We start from the raw sequence: 9,481 nt of genomic DNA on the forward strand, positions 1-9,481 counted from the left end.
TAGGTTACTTCAGACCAACCCTTTCTAGATTTTCACCGGGCGCAAGAGTCATTTATCCGCCGGCAAAATAGCGACATCGCCGTAGAACCGCCCACAAAGCTACTTGCGTTCGGCGCTTCTCACTTGTGTTTCAGACCGTTACAATAGGGCCCATTCTCTTGTCCCGTTGGGGCTAGGGAAAAGGGAGGAAATAGACCCCATTCTGCAGGATACCGACTGTCCGTGTTACATGTACCCCAAGCACATCGTTTGACCATGTTTACAAAAACAACATAAATCCACCATTGAATTGTTACATTATGCCTCCTCCCTGTTGTTTTCAATGGAGTTGTTCGAGCCCATGTCCGAGTATAGTTGAGGCTGGAATGTCATTGGCTCATCTGCGTTCTAAGGGCGGAGCTTAGCGACAGGTCAATTCAGCCTTACATACTTACAACTCAGTCCAATATCAGTACAGCGCAGCAACCCCATAGAAGAACAACTGAACTTCAGCCATGAAGGAGGACAGAGAGTGAGGAAGGGTGACTTCTCCTGGACTAGCCTGTAGAAAATACACGCCTTGATGTACGGATTTAACAACATTAACGAGAAAACCAATTAAAATCAAAATGTCCGACAAGCGAAAAACACAGCATTGTCCAAAAGCACATAGTCTTTCAAAGTTCAAACACCAAACTCCTTAAGAGAGAGGAGCTGTTCCTTTCACCCTTTACCTGGACGGGTGAATGCCTTTCTCCAAACCCCTTCCCTGGCTCAGTAGAGATTTGAGGCAGGAATCTCTCGATTCAATTGAGATTTCTTCACCATGTCTACGAGTGTAATTTTGGGGGGGGGGGGATTTAATTCGTCTGAGGCGACGGGTGGGAGCAGAATAATAAGATGGATTGATTGTCAAAACCAGAAGGAGGAACTAAAAGACTGATTGGGAGTGACAGGATTTTAGATGTAAAGAAGGGATCTGAATTAAATTTTCAGATTTTCAGAAAACCTGTTCTGAGCCCTCTGACAGACGCCAAGGTTTGAAGAAGACAGACTGTTTCGTGCGTGGTCGTTGTCCCCTGAAGGTGTCGCGCCATTGGCTGTTCCTCCACCATCGTCCCGCCCCCTGTCCAATCTGGGAGCTGTCTGTCCGCCAGTTAGTGTCATCAGGCCTTGATCACTTGCACCTGTTGTCTCCATTGGAACACTGTTGTCTGCCTGTTTGTTGAATGTGTCGTGGTCACTTATGTCCTTTGTGGTTGATACGCCGTAGAGCAGGGATGGGCAACTTTCATGATAAAGAGGGCCACATTTTTCATCATAACCATCGGAGGGCCACATGACTGCACACTTCAACTAAACGTGAGCTGAGAGAAGCTACACAATTTTGAATTTGGTAGATATGATTTCCTGTATTCTGGTGCATTTTGGGGATGGCCACTACCTAAAAAATCATCCAGAATCATAACCTATGTACGGTATGTTAATTGAACCAACATACATTCATTTCATGTTTTCCATGCTCAAACAGCCACATGAATGGTCAGTATTTTTATCAGTGCAAAGGGCTCACATACATCATCATTCAATGAAGTGCAACAACTCAATGAACTCAAACCCAACAAGCAGTTGTAGTAGTTGTAGTGGCGACTTAAGTGGATATCTTTAATGACTGATATCGCTTCTAAGCAAACTAGACGCATGGGTTTGCCTTCGAATTCTATGAATTCTTCTCATCTTTCTTGACCGAGTTTTCTGTAACTCGATCAATCATTATTCTTTTTATTATGTGCGGGCCTGACTGAGTGAGGACCCGGGCCGCACGCATGCTGCCCGCGGGCCGCCAGTTGCCCATCCCTGCCGTAGAGGTTTAGGCCCCGTTTACACGAAGGAAAAACACAGATATTTCCACGCGGTTTGGCCTCTTATTTACACGAAAACGCAGTTTTTGTCACAGAAAACGATCATTTCTAAAAACTCTGGCCAAAGTGGAGATTTCTGAAAACGCTGGTTATGTGTTGTCGTGTCAACGGGGAGAAACAGGGTTATAGGTTCTGAAGCGTCAAATTATGCGCCAGGAAATGCTTCACGTCATATGAGTGCCCTATGTTTACAGTTTGTTTGTTACACGAAGACGCTCGTGTTATTCGTTGTTGTTGATTCTGAGGATTCTGATTGGCTTGCATGGCTTTATCCTTCTCCCTACACTGCCGCCCATAGGTTTGGCATAGTTATAATGGCGCTCGACGGCGTATTTATGCGTTTTGATGTACACGACAACTTTTTTGAAAACGATGTTGTGTGCACAATGTTATTTTTGAAAACGGAGGGGGGGAAATATTCGTTTCTATTAATAATAATAATAATAATAATAATACATTTAATTTAGAGGCGCCTTTCAAGACACCCAAGGTCGATTATTGGTCGGCTATTGATACCCTGCTACGTATAAACGTGGCCTTAGGTGAATAGGTAAGATACCCTTGGGTTTACACTATCATCACGTAGTAGTTCTCTGTTATCACATCAGGGTAGATGCGGGGGACGCCCCCTGTGTGTATTAGCCCAGGTTGTGTGTGTTCGCTAGAAGTTGTCACTTTATTTTGCTTTCTTTGATTTGGCTCCGCTCATAGTTCCCTATTCCCCTTGGCGCAATACTCGCCAAATAAATACACCAGTGTATTCAGTTTGCTGTTGTGCCGTGCTTTATCGTTCCTCCAGTCAGTTCGAAGGCAACATGTGTTATGGTTCCCCAACATCCCCTCGACGTAGCTAGCTTACATTCTGGAGCTGGAACATATTGGCTGGGGATGAGAGTAACCGGCTAACTATGGGATAACTAGACACACACACACACACACACACACACACACACACACACACACACAGACACAGACAGACAGACTAATTATGCTCAGATCACAGGGTTACCTGTGATTAATTAACCAGTCAGCACCTCAGAGTGGTGAATGATTCACGGAGGTGAAGGTTCTGAGGCTCTGTCGGTCCTCAGAGAGGCGGAGGTAAAGACCTCCTCTCCAGGCCCAAGGAGGGACTCTAACTGCTTCAGAACACTTCATATTGAGAACAAACAGACAAATGGTAACCTGGAGGTCGCTGGTTGGATCCCGGCTCCTCCTAGCTGAGTGTGGAGGTGTCCCTGAGCGAGAACGCCTCACCCTGACTGCTCCTGACCAGCTGCTGTCGCTCTGAGGGGGGGATGGGTGAATGTGTGTGTGAATGGGTGAATGTGTGTGTGAATGGGTGAATGTCTGTATGAATGTGTGCATGAATGGACAAATGTGTGTATGAATTGGTGAATGTCTGTAATAATGCATTAATGGGTGCATGTGTGTATGAATGGGTGGATTTGTGTATGCATGGGTGAATAATGTATGAATGTGTGTATGAATGGTTGACTGTGTGTATAAATGGTTGAATGCGTGTATGAATGGGTGAATGTCAGCTCATATGGTACTGCTCTCTGATTGGCCTTCTGATCGCAGAGCGTTTATCAAACAGCAGAGCCTGCTCTCTCAACGAGAGGCTCCATGTTCACAGCGGGCCTGACAGCCAATCACAGGACGTCCTCTCTCTGCTCGCAGCCGTGACTCCGCGACATCCATCACCACGGAAACATCGGCCCGGCAACAAACTTTAGTCTGGGGGAAAACACGTCCGCTAATAGAAACACATCCATCTTCGTACCGCGACGCGTGACACATGCCGGAAAGGGGGGTGGGGGGGAGACGGCGCGGTCGACCATGAACAGTAAAGCGTGTTCCGTGAAGTATGTCACCTCGCTTCGAACCAGGTAGGGGACGCCATTGGCTCTCTCTCTCTCTCTCTCTCTCTCTCTCTCTCTCTCTCTCTCTCTCTCTCTCTCTCTCTCTCTCTGGGGACAACAGACAAAAAACATAATTGGAAAAAGATTGTGTGTGAGAGAGAGAGAGGGGAGGAGAGAGAGAGAGAGATAGAGAGAAAGGAAGAGAGAGAGAGAGAGAAAGGAAGAGAGAGAGAGAGAGAGGGACAGAGAGAGAGAGAGAAAGAGAGTGAGAGAGAGAGAGTGAGAGAGAGAAGAATAGCGAGAGAGAGACAGAGAGGGACAGAGAGAGAGAGAGAGAGAGAGAGAGAGAGAGAGAGTGACAGAGAGAGTGACAGAGAGAGAGAGAGAGAGAGCGAGAGCCAGCGAGCCCCCCTACCCCTCTCCGTGGTAGCCCCCCTACCCCTCTCCGTGGTAGCCCCCCTACCCCTCTCCGTGGTAGCCCGAGCAGCGCTCTAGGGGGATCTTCAGCAGCCTATCATCCAGCCCCACGAGCAGGGAGCGGTCACCCTGCAGGATCTGGAGGCTCCTGATCGGCCCGCTTTCCCCGTCAGGGCGCAGTCTGATCTCCTCCAGGTAGCAGCCGTGGAGGCTCTGATTGGTGGTCGCCAGGGCCTTGAGGATGGTGCCGTGTTCTGATTGGACGAGAGGGGAGAGGGGGCGGGTCAGTGAATGGAGTTTGTTAAAGGATGAAGGATGATGTCGTTGGAACTTTAAGTTAGCCCCGCCTCCAGGTGTTGTTGTTTACTGCACCTTGAGGGTAACAAAAAGTAGTGAAGGTTACTGGAACAGTGCCGTAGAAATGTTTAAAAGTTTATACGGCAGAGAGTGGAAGGAGGGAGGGGGGAGGGAGGGGAGGGAGAGGAGAGTGGGGGAGGGGAGGAGAAGAGTTTGAGGCGAGGTAGAGGGGAGGGAGGAGGAGGGAGGAGGAGAGAGAGGAGGAGGTGGAGGAGGAGGAGTGGGGAGGAAGAGGAGGAGGAGAGAGAGGAGGAGGAGGAGGAGGAGGAGGGAGAGGTGGAGGAGGAGGAGGAGGAAGAGGAGGAGGGGGAGGGGGAGGAGGAGGAGAGAGGAGGAGAAGAGGCGGAGGAGGAGGAGGTGGAGGAGGAGGAGGAGGAGGAGGTGGAAGAGGAAGAGGAGAGGAGGGGGAGGTGGAAGAGGGAAGAGGAGGAGGAGGCGTCAGCCCCTCACCTGTGGCGAGGTACAGGACGTGGTAGAGCGCGTCCCGCCCCTGCACGATGTCCACGGCGAGCCGGGCCAGGCGGGGCGTGGGTCGCGGCTCAGGAGGGGGGCGTGGCCGGCGGGCTGCACCGCCTCTGCCGCGAGGAAGAGCCGCTGGCGTCGACCAGGCTGCGCTCCGTCAGGTTGGCCCCGGGGCCTGGCTCGGGCTGGGTCCCGCACTGCAGGGGGGGGGGGGGTTGTGTCCGTCTGCCTGTCTGCTGTGATTCTGTGTGTGTGTGTGTGTGTGTGTGTGTGTGTGTCTGTGTGTCTGTGTGTCTGTCTGTGTGTGTGTGTGTGTGTGTGTGTGTGTGTGTGTGTGTGTGTGTGTGTGTGTGTGTGTGTGTGTGTGTGTGTGTGTGTGAGTTTGAGTGTGCCTGTGTGTGTGTGTGTGTCTGTGTCTGTGTCTGTGTGTGTGTGTGTGTGTGTGTGTGTGTGTGTGTGTGTGTGTGTGTCTGTATATGTGAGTGTGTGTGCGTGTCTGTGTGTGTGTGCGTGTCTGTGTGTGTGTGCGCCCCTCACCTGGAAGGCGGGGAGGGGGTTGGGCGTGGAGAGCCAGGCAGAGCGGGGGTTGTCCTGGTAACGGAACGGCCCGCTGAAGGCCTGGGCGATGGAGCTGAGGTTAAAGGCGCAGACGGCCGAGGCTGGCAGGCTGTTTCTGGGAGGGGAGAGGGGGGAGGAGGAGGGGAGCATTAAACACTTTGTTCCTCATGTTTCCTGTGAAGCGAAATAAGATAATGGTTCTGTTTACTCTGACGGCGATTAGCTAATGTCCTCCTCTCTATAGCGTCTGTCTGTCTGTCTGTCTGTCTGTCTGTCTGTCTGTCTGTCTGTCTGTCTGTCTGTCTGTCTGTCTGTCTGTCTGTCTCTCTGTCTCTCTCTCTCTCTCTCTCTCTCTCCCAGGTCCATCTCTAGTCTAGGGTCTAGGGTCTAGGGGTCCAGGGTCCAGGGTCTTGGGTCCAGGTGGACCTACTGGTTGGTGGTGAACAGGCCGTAGACCAGTAGTCTAGGGTCAGGGTCTAGGGTCCAGGGTCTAGGGCGTGTAGGGTCTAGGGTCCAGGTGGACCTACTGGTTGGTGGTGAACAGGCGTAGACCAGTAGTCTAGGGTCCAGGGTCTAGGGTCTAGGGTCTAGGGTCCAGGGTCCAGGGTCTAGGCGTCTAGGGTCTAGGGTCCAGGTGGACCTACTGGTTGGTGGTGAACAGGCCGTACACCAGTAGTCTAGGGTCTAGGGTCTAGGGGTCTAGGGTCTAGGGGTGTAGGGTCTAGGGGTCCAGGGTCCAGGTTGTAGAATGTTGGTGTATTTTAGTGTCTCTCTGTTGTTCACATTTCTAGTCTAGGGGGACAAGCCAGGGCCTCTCTTACTGATACAAGGGGTTATCTCCAACATTCTGCCATTGTTATGTCTCAACAAGGTTGAACCGACCTGGTCCTCCGGGACATAGCCAGGGCCAGATGCCTTATCAGTGCTGAGAGTGCGTCTGTTTTCGTGTTATTCATATATCCCCTTTTTGTATAATACTCGCCCCCAACCCTTTGGTTCGACGAGAAGAGGGTTCGACAGCCAAGGAACAAGTCATCGACCACCGGGTCCACTATAGATTATTCAACCTAAGTCTGTATCTCGCTGTATTACATCCTGGAATAAACCATCTATTCAACCCTCTAATCCAACCTGTCAAGCTGCTTTGATTTCGACTTCAAGAATTACTACTACGACTGAAAAATACACAACGCAGAGTCTGTCCGAACAGTTTAGAAATAAGCTGAAATCTAACAAGGTGGACCTACTGGTTGGTGGTGAACAGGCCGTACACCAGTAGTCTAGGGTCTAGGGTCTAGGGGTCCAGGGTCTAGGGGTGTAGGGTCTAGGGGTCCAGGTGGACCTACTGGTTGGTGGTGAACAGGCCCGTACACCAGTGGTCTAGGGTCTAGGGGTCCAGGGTCTAGGGGTGTAGGGTCTAGGGGTCCAGGGTCCAGGTGGACCTACTGGTTGGTGGTGAACAGGCCGACACCAGTAGTCTAGGGTCTAGGGGTCCAGGGTCTAGGGGTGTAGGGTCTGGGGGTCCAGGGTCCAGGTGGACCTACTGGTTGGTGGTGAACCAGGCCGTACACCAGTAGTCTAGGGTCTAGGGTCTAGGGGTCCAGGGTCTAGGGGTGTAGGGTCTAGGGGTCCAGGGTCCAGGTGGACCTACTGGTTGGTGGTGAACAGGCCGTACACCAGTAGTCTAGGGTCTAGGGTCTAGGGGTCCAGGGTCTAGGGGTGTAGGGTCTAGGGGTCCAGGGTCCAGGTGGACCTACTGGTTGGTGGTGAACAGGCCGTAGACCAGGTCCATCTCGGGCAGGAACACGACGCTCTTGCAGCTCGTCGTAGTAGAAGGGCCCCTCCCCCCCCCCGGCCCGGGAGCAGTTGAGCCGGGCCTTGGTGAAGGTGGTCCAGGTGTCCTCCAGCAGGAAGCGCCCCCCCACGTCGGTTGCGGCAGACCCTCGCCACGCGGGAGAAGACCCGGCGGCCGCACTCGTGCTCGACGGCGTTCTCCCGGAGGAAGACGAGGACGAAGGGGCCTGCGTCGAAGGCCGCGATGAAGTGGGGCTCTGGGGGGGAGAGGGGGAGGAGAGTAACCGATGAAGACACTGATAACCTCACTTCAAAGTAACTAAAAGTAAATGGTGAAGTAAATAAAAAGAAACTGTTGAAGTAACTAAAAAGTACCATAAGTAACTGTAGAGTGACTTCAGTCACTGGTGAGTTGTACTGGGCGCTCTAACTAAAGTAACTAAAGTAACTATGTAACTATGTAACTGGTGGTACCGTTGAGCACTTGGAGCTGTACCGGGGCGCTCTAACTAAAGTAACTAAAGTAAATATGTAACTGGTGGTACCGTTGAGCCACTTGGAGTTGTACCGGGCGCTCTAACTAAAGTAACTAAAGTAAATATGTAACTGGTGGTACCGTTGAGCCACTTGGAGTTGTACCGGGCGCTCTAACTAAAGTAACTAAAGTAACTATGTAGCTGGTGGTACCGTTGAGCCACTTGGAGTTGTACCGGGCGCACTAACTAAAGTAACTAAAGTAACTATGTAACTGGTGGTACCGTTGAGCCACTTGGAGTTGTACCGGGCGCTCTAACTAAAGTAACTAAAGTAACTATGTAACTGGTGGTACCGTTGAGCCACTTGGAGTTGTACTGGGCGCTCTAACTAAAGTAACTAAAGTAACTATGTAACTATGTAGCTGGTGGTACCGTTGAGCCACTTGGAGTTGTACTGGGCGGTGCGGAGGGGGGGAAGCTCTCCAGGCTGCGGTAGAGGACGGGGGTCGCGGCCGGAGAAGTCACTGACTGTGGCGGCGTACAGCTCGCCGCGGCCCGTCACCATGGCGGTGGAGTTGTGGCGCGGGTCATAGGGGCAGCGCGCCACACCGTTCACCGTGTCCAGCACCCGACTCAGGTCACCGACCTGAGGGGGAGGTTAGAGGACAAGATGGAGGAGGAAGAATGACAGAACGAAAAGAACCGACAGAGATAACATTAAAGGACTGAAGAAAGAACCAAAGTTATGAAAGAAAAGAGGAGAAGAGGGTAAGAATGAACAGAAAGAACCAAATAAATATAAGATAGAAAGAGAGAAAAGTTAAAGGTTGGGTACGGAATTTGCTTTTTTGGCAATTTTTGCAAAATTACTTGAAATCCTTATCATAACCCGCTTACAGCCACTGAGTTAGAAGTACTGACATGAAAATTAAACAACTCAATCATCTGTGGAACGGGCAGGGCTCGAAAAACTCCAGCCAATCATTTGGATTGCCACCTCGTTGCATTGGACAGTAAGTACGTCAATCAAACGGTCGTACTGCACTCCCTCCCCGCCCCGCGGCCCGCGCGCGACCCCTTCGTGCAGTACTCGTGACCCAGAGCTCGTGACCCAGAGCAAGCTCCTGTTTGTTGTTATCCTGCGGTAGCTACTGGAACTAGTTAATCCACATTTGGACCTAGCAGTAGAAGACAATTTCCATGGCAGACAAGACGCCACCATCCCCACCACCACCACCACCAGCAAAGAGAAGGAAAACTCTTTTTCAGAGAGTAATTGATAATAAAAACGCTGAAAGAGAAAAACTGAAATCAAGAATAATCCTAGGCGCTGCTTTCGAACGTTGGCGGCAACTGAAGGACGAGAAGGGTCTAAAAACCGATGCTTGTGTGGCGGTTGACATGGTTTCAAAGTTTATACCGTTTATACTCGTAATGCCGGTGTTGAGACGAGTGTATTACTCGTTGTGAAAATGTCCACACCGCAGCAACCCTAGTGAAAACCAGGACTTCCAATACAATTATATGAAACAAACATACATTTTCTAAAAATAGTAATGATTTATGTGACCGTTTAATGTTTATAACATCTGGTGCAACCATAGCCGCGAGAACGTATTCTCAGCAGGGGGGTGCTGGAAAAAAAAAACTC

This window comes from Gadus macrocephalus, chromosome 7 (assembly GCF_031168955.1).
Source record: "Gadus macrocephalus chromosome 7, ASM3116895v1".
Taxonomy (NCBI): domain Eukaryota; kingdom Metazoa; phylum Chordata; class Actinopteri; order Gadiformes; family Gadidae; genus Gadus; species Gadus macrocephalus.